Source organism: Dermacentor silvarum, chromosome 2, assembly GCF_013339745.2.
Source record: "Dermacentor silvarum isolate Dsil-2018 chromosome 2, BIME_Dsil_1.4, whole genome shotgun sequence".
NCBI classification, from domain to species: Eukaryota; Metazoa; Arthropoda; class Arachnida; order Ixodida; family Ixodidae; genus Dermacentor; species Dermacentor silvarum.
Window position 1 is genome coordinate 39810471 of NC_051155.1, and position 10576 is coordinate 39821046.

Genomic DNA, 10576 nt, shown 5'->3' on the forward strand with positions numbered 1-10576 from the left:
GTAGTTATCGAATTAAGGAATGATTCCTGGTCAAATATGGAAGTAACACGAGTAAGTGTTCTAAAGGGCTTGACCACGTTGAATACAAGAAATATGAGATAGTGATCAGTAATGTTGACATCTAATATTACAGCATAGGGAGAAGGCGTGAAATTACAAAGCGCACGAATACAGAAATGAAGCACCACCAGGAAGAGGACATCTAGTAAGAGATGGGATGAGAGATTCAAAACCATAGCCACTGAAACAATACACAGAATACCATACAACATACACAGAATATTCTGTGTATGTGGTATTTTCGATATTAAGCAAGTTAATGTTGATGTCGCCAATTAAGAGAACACGCTTGTTTTCTGATGCTAACTTATGCAAAATGGTGTCCAGGCCAGAAATGAAATTCCTCACGTTCGAGGAAGGAGAGCGGTAAATGCACCCCAGGATAACGTTGTTATTATCATTAAAAATAATTATCTAATTCAATACATACGGATTCACAAAGTATGACGTCAAAACAAAGATCTCGTCGGCGTGTGTAGGGTAGATCAGAGGCAATAAAGATTGCTGAGCCACCATAACTACATGATGAACAGTGACGGTACTCAGCGTCGTACGATGACAGGCCGAAAAGGTTCTCGTCGACGTGCAGATCCAAGTTTCAGAGATGCAAACTATATCGAAGGAATGAGCAAGTGAACTTATACAGTTACAGATATCTGAATTTTAGCGGATGCTTCGGGCGTTAAAATGAACCAAGGAACGATTACTTTCAGCTAGGATATGGTTCGCCTCTTCGGGAGATAGCAGGTCCATGATGAAAGGATGGAAGTGGAAAAAATGTGCTAGGAACAAAGAACAAACGCAGAATTCAGTGGCTAAGCAAGGATGCTTAGGTCACTATTTTGACAATACGACATACCGTGCTTCACGAGATTTGCGAGCCTTGATGTTGCAATTTTCTGTCCACAGAAACTACCATTTGCGCATTTTTTTTTCAGTGCAATGGCCCCAGCAAACAACCGTTTGTTCTCGGGAGACAGGTGATCATTCACATTAATTGCCCTATCAGAGCTACCAGAGAAGTGTTATAGAACATCGCTCCAGCGTACAGTTAAACACCGACGAGAACAGCAAGACAACACGAACGCCGGACTTAAACTTAAGTTTATTCACGAAAAACAGGGCTTATGCACACACGAGGAGGGGGGGGGGGGGGAGGCGGGGCGCGGCTAGTGCACCGAGCCACCCAAAAATATCTCCTTGGTCTAGGCCACAATCATCACAGGCGTCGATTACCAAATGAAAGAAAAAGCATTTTTCACATCACTCATGTACAATCTTGCACATCTGCCGCCCTACCTAGCTGATGCGACACACACGTTTGCCCTGAAATAATCAAGTTCTTTTTTCCCGAGCACAACAGAAGGAGCACTGACGCAGTAATCTTTTCCGTTAGAGATACAAAGAGCTTCAAAAATTTCGGGGTTTTTCTGAGTACTAAATTTGCGCAACACAAGTGTTCGCTGGAAAAACGCCTTGCATGCTAGCTTGTGCGAGCAACGGGCAATGTGGTCGGCTAAATGACCAGCGCCACTTAGTGAAGTAGCATTCCTGCGATGCTCTAGCAAGAGTTCATTCAGACAGCGCCCGGTTTGGCCAATATAGCATTTCCCACAGGTGACGCGAATACTATACACCACACCAACCTCACATTCAACGAGGTCTTTGGTGTGCATTGTTTTTCAGGCTGCTTTCTTCTTGGTTTCGTTCACTTGGCAACACATTCCTCCCCGGTTTTCGGGTGCTGAAAACACAACGCGCACCCCGCACCTGTCGTCAACCTTCTTGAGGTGGTGAGAAATGTGGTGCCAGTAGGTCACTGCGACAGGGCGCTGTGGCGGACGTGCTTCTTTTAACACGAAAGTGTTTTATTCCGGGGTCCACCAAGACTTCAGTGACGTATTTCCGTCACGGAAATACGTCATAGAACATAATACAAAGAAAGAAACCAGAAGAAAAAGTTCCACAAACATGCAAAATTTGGAAATCGAACCCACGACCTCTCAGTCCGCGACGATAGATCGCCGAGCGTTTAACCCATTGCGCCACAAACGCAATTGCAGAGAGCTACACAGACGCGCCTTATATATCTAACACTCCTCCGTGTACCCGCGCCCTTGCTCGGGGCGGTGCCGCCGCCTACGAGCAGAAAAGAGAAGTACTGCATTATGACACTAACGCGCACCGACAGTGAACGCTTCGGTAGTCTCAGCACTACGACTATAGTGCCTAGAATATACTCACTAGTGTGCCGACCGCCGGGCGTTTCTAATGGGAGACGCTGGCACCGCCGGTGATGCCTTCCGCCGGAGGCCACCAGACGGCGACACTGTTTGGGACCGTGCTAACCGAGCGGCGCATCGCGCGTCGCTTGCGCTTCGGATGCACTTTGGATGCGCGTTCGTAAGCGCAGTCGGTTGCGGCGCGTTGTAGCTTTCGAGCAAGTAGCATGTGGTGCCTCCGCATGTCATTGAAGACACGTTTCACTTTCGTGTTCTATACCGATTCCTATATAAGAGGGATCAACCACATTTTTTTTTCCAACGTGCGCCTCCCACCAAATTTTACCTCGCGAATATGACTCTCTACCACTGAGGTCACGATTTCTCCGTGGAACCCAGCCTTCTCCAGACGGCTTAGCTGGGCGTCGACGCTCTCAGGAGCTTGATGATCGCAGGACTTGTCTAGAGCAGAGCGGACGCAGTTTTTTGCTATAGCTATCTTTACAAGCTTGGAATGGGCCGATTGAAAATTAAGAATTTGTTTTTTCGACCGTGGCTTGTACTGCCAGCACACGCGTGCTCGGTCAAAAATATGACACACATCGAGCTACTGGATGCGACCACCCTGCGGCAGTTCGAGCGTGAACTTCATTCTAAAGGCGTTTCTAGCAAAAATATCAAGAATGTTGATCACACTATTACCTCTATCTTGGGCCTCAGTCGCATTTATTACCACGAGGTAATCGTCGGCGTGCCTAAAAACTTTTTGCACGCCTGCGTTGTAAAGGGACGCTTGAATGCGCTTGTCAATATTGGATAAGAAAATATCATTTAAATTTGGTGCTAGGCAAGAGCCGATGCACACTCCTTCTTTTTGGAATACAGATTCAAGCGCAATTTGTGTGTCTGAGCAACACCCACCATAGGATTTGGACTTGAATACAACGAAGCCAGAGGGGGCAATCGCAACTACCAATTTCAATGTAAAACCACTTTTGTACGTGTAGTAGATGACATGCTGCTGCCTCACTTATGATGGTGTTTCTGTGCGCACCTCAGTGCAATCAACAATGAGTGTGCAGTCCGTGTAGTTGACCTTAAAACACTCTGGACGTGTATCCCGTATCACTTGCATATGTGGCTTATATATCCACTTTCTTGTAGCGCTAGCAAGCGTGCACCGAACTGCATGAAACGTTCGTGCTGCTGTTGTTACATGAATGCCAAAAATTACTGAAATGGCACTAAAAGCCCTCCGTGCTTCATTTAAAATCGAAATATTAAAAGTTTGTTTGGAAGGCTGACATCAGTACTCTTGTCACTCATGTTAGGCAGGAGACTTAATAGGAGTGAAAAAACATTGTCGCTAACGCTACAGAGGTCTCTCACTGCACCAAGTGTTAACGACACCGTGTCGAATCCACAAAAAAAAAAAACACCCAAGTGTCTGGTCCCACAGCACAGTGGAACAGCCATGTCAAGTTCTCTGCTGGCGTTGTGGCACACTGTGCAGCCGATTCTTCAAACTGGCGCGCGCTTTGCACTGTAAGGTCTAGTGGCTCAACGTGCTCCTCATCAAGATTGTACTCAAGCTGAAAGTCACAAATGAGAGAAAACATGAATGGAGCTCCAGCAAAAGGTGAACGTATCAGCTCCAGGCTACTGGTTCCATTTGGTGATTCAGGGCATGACTGCTGCTAATGCGAGCCTCCAACCAAACTGTGAGCGGCCTTGTCCTGCGTAAAATGAAAGTCAATTTTTCTTGCATGATTCCTGAACCAAAATGCAACATTCTTTTCCACTTACCCTCCTTTCACTTTGTTAAGATGGCAACTAGAAATTTCTATGCGACTTCGTTCATGCCCGAGCTCGCTCTGCCCGCTGGAAAAAAAATAAGTGCACTTATATGTACGGATTTTAACGAGATACCCCCATTGCGTCAACGGAACACTAATGTGATAGGGGTGATGAATGCCTTTCAGATCAGTCTGAAGAAGACGACGCTCTTAGACTTTGTGATCTATCATCTCAGCCGCTATAGTCTTTGTAGCGTTGAAACAGCAAACTATCAAATACATTTTGCTGTCGCGATATCCCAGAAGCAAAACCGTTGGCTGTGTACAATTAAGCGACTAGGATATGCGAACGGATGAGGCAGCAGTGGTGTATTGAGATGTGGACGCGTACATCAAGGCTTCTAATCTAACTCAACAGTTTGCATCGTTTGCACTGCAATGCAGAAAATAGTCGAAGAAATAAAAAAAATGTCACAGTTTCGCCCTAAGGGCGAAGCAATGAATGCGATAGCAACACAGCAATGTCATACGAAGTAAGGTGAGCGGCTTTGGTAGCAATATGAATTGTAGTAAACATGAGCTGATTAAGTAAGCAGGTGTGCTGCGGCGTAAGTAGACCGACATGAAGAGAGATTCGATGACCACGAGAAGGCGCGTATGAAACGGTGGTGTTGATGAGAAGCGCTGCCCGTGGGCAGCGCGTGCGAAGGGACACACCTGTAGCGCTGCACTGCCGATCCGGGCAGCATTGCATGTGTAGCGTGCGTTGGAAAATGTGGCCCGACTGTTACTAACTGTGGTGTGAGCGCGCACAAACAAACATGAATAGATCACACTGAATGACTGCAGACAACGACTGTCAAAACGCTGGCAGCAAGCGCATATACGCCGCAACGGGGAAGGTACGTGCGGTCTATCGCTTCAACGGAAACTGAGCGGCGAATGTAAAGGTCAGAGCCGTGTGGAGATAAGAGACGGTGCGAGCGAGCGACGAGCGCGGTTGTTGGCAGAGTAGAAATGCGCCCCCCCCCCCCCCCCCCCCTACGCTCCCTCCGGCGCTCGCTTCTCGCTTCCTTGCTTGCGCGTGGAAGATTGAGTGCGTTCGCTCTCCGTGACAGCGTGCGTCCCCGCACGCTTCCGCTCGGGCATACGGCGCGCGGCGAAGATTTTATCTATACGGAACCTCACGGCGACGGCGCCGACGACGCCGACGGCAGAAATCTGGTGGAAGTGTCCATATAATTGCTATCGCAATAAAAAGCAGACCGCGATGTCGGAACGTCGCCCTGGACACAGGGCGACGTTCTGTTCGCATTATCAACGCGATCAGCCAGTCTTGAACGGTAGATGACGAGTCGCATGAAATGAATAGTTTGGCCTTTAGGTTTGCGAAACGAAAAATTCCAACCGCTGACGGAGTTACGCGCATGTCATGCAAGCTCCGCGAAAGGTGCCGGCTCCGGTGGCTCCGGCTTGCGCACCGGAGCTATAGTGCCTAGAATATGTAAGTATATTCTAGGGACTATACCGGAGCCACCCGAGCCGGCACCTTTCGCGCACTCCGCCGCCGGTCTGCGCATTCCAGAGGAGTGACGTCGTAGCCGTGGTAGACGCACTGGCGCCGGCGCGCGCTCGCTGTGCAGTCGCCGTCTGACACTGCGCTGGAGCCGCTGCGCTTCTGACTGGCGTTTGCCAGTGCGGTATAGCCATGGAGAAGGAGAGCGCAAATGCTGCTCAACAGCGCAGAACAACGGAGAAGCTTGACTCATCGGATCCCGAAGTAGTTGCCTGGCAATTAGCGGTTGAGCGTAGGAGACAACCAGGAAAGCTAAGAATAATCAGCTGAACCTTTGCTAACGCTACGTATATCCTAGCATAGCCGAGCTAAGCCACTGCAACTTTTTTAAAGAGCGAGTGAGCCGTAGTTGAGTAAAAATGAGCGGTGGTTCTTTTGGAGAAAGGGAGCCGGTTCTCTCGCGTTCAGAGAGCCATGCCGATGCGTTCCGTCAGAGCAGGGTTAGAGTGACCTAGAATATTGGAGAGTGTCCAAAGCGCCGCGCGAATACATGGGAGGAGCGAGGACCTTTTAACACGAAAGTGTTTTATGCCGGGGTCCACCAAGACTTCACTGACGTATTTACGTCACGGAAATACGTCAGCTTACAATGTACACGAACATAATACAAAGAAAGAAACCAGAAGTTCCACAAACATGCAAAATTTGGAAATCGAACCCACGACCTCTCGGTCCGCGACGATAGATCGCCGAGCGTATAACCCATTGCGCCACAAACGCATTTGCAGAGAGCTACACAGACGCGCCTTATATATCTAACACTCCTCCGTGTACCCGCGCTCTTGCTCGGGGCGGTGCCGCCGCCTACGAGCAGAAAAGAGAAGTACTGCATTATAACACTAACGCGCACCGAGAGTGAACGCTTCGGTGGTCTCAGCACTACGACGCCTCGATGCCAGCATTCGAAGGGACGCTGGCATCAAGAAGCACTACCAACGCCACCTAGGTGGCGTTCACCGTACTCAGCACAGCGGAGCGTGGCCTCCGCAATTAGCTCTGAAAATGTTTCTGAAGTTGATCGCGGAGGCTGCAATTACGACGCGCTGTACGCGCTGATTTGACTCGGTGACGATTCAGTTACGTGCTTTGTCTTGCGCGTTGTATTAGTGTGTCAGTTACGTGCTTCGTCTTTCGCGTTGTGCTAGCGTGTGCAGCGTAGTGCAGCTTCCATATGCACGACGGTTGCTCATGGTCATCGACGTTGGTAGTCGTGATGGAGGAGACGTGCCACCAGGCGTCAGCGTGGGTGCATCAACGCCTAAGGGCGCTTTAGCCACAAAACACCAATAGACATTATATATCAATGTGCAATAAACATTACACTACTTCTGTGAAGACACGTTTCACTTTCGTGTTCTATACCGATTCCTATATAAGAGGGATCAACCACATTTTTTGTGTTAACTCCCGCGCCGCGGCGCTGCTGTACCGGACCCGTGGGCTTTCTCCGCTGCGGAAGCCGCGCCAAGGCGGCGGTCGTCTGCTACGAGCCTGATATTTTGGTTGCTATTAGCCAACATCGCGATAATTTGGGATATATTAAGTACCACGTCACCGCAAGGTAATACCGCAGCGACTCAGCGCACAAAGAACGCGTTTTCCGGCTGTGAATACGGGCACAGTTTGTCTAAATCCTTCTAGCTCGCTTGGTCTGCGCTTACGCGGCTGTTTGAGTAACGCATTCCGCGTGCTTACTTCATTTAGTTATTCGTGGAATGAGCAACGTGAACGTGCTGCAGAAGAAAATAAGCTGGATACCATGATAATAACCAAGAGAACGTAGCAGATATGGCTAGCTCATGCTAACGCTTTTACACCCTATCATTTCTTTTATTTCATGCATTCGATTTGCTTTACAAGACTGCATCCCGCGCTCTGTTGTTTCTTTATTAAGGCGAAATCCTTAACTGCACTCTTGGGAAGCGGAATGTGTCTGTTGGCCGATGCCGCGGTACCAAAAATAAATACCAACCGCGTAACTCTCGCGGCTCGTTTACTTCGTATATATACCAAAGTATAGTGCGGAAAGGATGAAATGTGTGACTAAGATGACTGATGGGTCATGGCATTAGTAACTTGACCTACTTGCACTCACGTCACGATTAACGATAACAATATGACGTGTGGTGATATGACGACGGCCAGAAATCCCTCTGATGCTGTGCGTGTGACGATAAAAACGTGTTGAATGCTAATCTCGATCTCAACGTGTCGAACTTACCCATATATCATGAAGAACTGAGAGCACAGGTAAAGGGTAATAATAGTAATGATAATTTCCGGGGTTTTACACCCAAAAATCACAATATGGCTATGAGAGACGCCGCAGTGGAGGGCTCCGTTAATATAGACCACCTGCGGTTCTATAACATGCACCTAAATCTATGTACACGGGTGTTTTATGCATTTCGCCTTCATCGAAATATAAGCCGCCGTGGCCGGGAATCGAACCCGCGTCCTCGAGCTTAGCAGTACAACCTACCAAAGCCACTAAGCTATAGCACGGCGTGTATATGTAAAGGGTATACGCGAGAAATATCCGCGGCAAAAAACAAGACAAACCAAAATAAATGAAGCGCTAACAGTGCAACATTGTATACGTATGCCTCATTTTATAATTACGAGCAAGCGTCAGAAAACGAACATAAAGGAGTACGTATGTGCAACCCGTCTTTCGCCTTCTTGTGCTGCAAGAGTGCAAATACTAAGCGAATTTTAACATGAAAGTAACTTTAGGAATATTTATTGCGTATGCTCGCTGATTCGTACACAGCAAATATACTTACTGATCAATAACTACGTACTTGTAGTTACGTAATGAAAGAGGCAACGAATCACCAGAACATCAACTGTACATTTTTGCTGTTATGAAGGTAACTATTTTAGGTATATGTAGAATCAATAGTGATATTTGTAGTCCATCAAAAACAGTAATATTCAAGATCATTTTCCACTCAATATAATGCAAGCCCAAACATGGTCACGCGCCATGAATTCTTGTTATTTTACGTAAAACTCACACTTTACGCAATACCTATGGTATAAAGAGAAGTTACATGTTGGTAAATTCAGAGAGGATTCACGGATTATTAAAACAAGGCTATTGCAGTAATAACTTTTACATAACAAATTAGTAAATGGCTAGGCCAGTAGTAGCTATCTATTCATTTCAATGTAGAAAAAAATATATTTGTTTAGCTATATTGGCTGGATCGAATGGCTTTTCTTTCAAATGTCTGAATTCGAAAAAAAAAAGTTTTGCTCACGGTGAACCTTAAGGTACATCATGCGCGAAGTTTGTATTGAAGACATAGCGTACAGCAAGAATTCTTCGTGTACGCAATCTTTGAAGCAAAATAAGCCAACAATATTGCGGCGTCAGGGCCGTCGTTGATCTTTCTCTTGCTTCCCTTACACCTTCTCACTTTGCTCTGTTCATAATAAAATATTGTCGTGGCTAAAAAATATTCGAATAAGTACATACGCATATAGCTATAAACCACTACTGACCGTGATCAAAAAGCGCGTAATGGTGAGCGAAGCGGTCACTGCACGCACGTAAGTATTTCACTTGACTGCTCGAGTAATTTACTTTTTTCGTTACTATTATTCTTGCAAGCATGCTGCTATTGCCCGCGTACCCATGCGAATAACGTTTCTTTTTTTACGTTCTTTGCTTGCGCGGGCTCATTTAGCGCGTTTCTACGCACGCACAGTTACTGTAATACCGTTCCCGAACTCTAGCACCGGAGCTAGGCCGCGCTGATGAGTTTGATACGTTAGTTTTTTGCATTATCTTGCTGCCCAAGCGCAAAGAAACGCTCAAAGATGGGTAAGCTCCATGCAGCACCACACTGTTGAAGTTAAATAGAGTTTAAGTGCTTTGCGTGGAAAATGAACGCAAAAAACTACAGCCCGTAGCAGACGACCCTCGCTTCCCGCGCGCTTCGCGAGCGCGAGAGGCCCACGGGTCCGGAGCAGCAGCGGAGCGGCGCGGCAGTTCACAGAAAAAGGCCCTCGCTGGAGCCGGCGCTTTGGACACTATCCCATATTCTAGGTCACTCTAGCCGAGTCTTCTGCTGGGTGGAACTTCCACGCCATCTATTAGGGGTACGAGAAAGCAACTGCCCTCCCGCCCTTCCTCGCAAGAGTCGCCTTCACCCCCTCGCCGTCGGCTGAAGAACGAAAGAACCGCCGCTCACTTACTGATGATGATGATGATGATATTTAGTGTTTCGTGGCGCAAGGGCCAAATGTGGCCAAAGAGCGCCAAGACAATGAAAGATATGTTTGCCATGATCAGTGAGCTCCGATGATAGGATGCTATGTGGCTGTAAAGGGGCCTAAGAACAAATCGCGGTATAGAAGCGTAAAACATATATAGAATATAATTATGGCAGTGACGTGTGGAATGATCTGTGAGTGGTGAATAGATGAGAAGTGGTCATGGTACTAAAACTAAACATGTAGAGTAGCACGACGCCTGCCGAAGGCCTTTGTGGCCAAAGACTACGAGGCACGTGCTTTCTATAATAAAATACCGCAGCAGCGGCCTCTCCAGAGAGGCCGTGCTACAAGTCACCTGGGTATATAACACGAAAGTTCTGTATATCTTTTAAAAAGGCGATGATGGCTTGGTATTTAAAAATAGGTTCGCTGCCCAAAAACATACAAGGATGTAATGGGAGATTTTGCCGTGCTGGTAATGGAAAATGTCTTTTCCTCTGAGGCTCCAGTTCAGGGCCCTGCAAAAGGACATGAAGTACACTGAGTGGCTCGCCACATTTATCACAGACAGGGGGATCGCCACCGGACAATAAGTATGCGTGTGTACTGTATGTGTGTCCTATCCTGAGTCTGCAAAGTATAACCTGTGTGCGGCGTGTCTTTGATTCTGGTGGCCAATGAGCGAGATGAGGCTT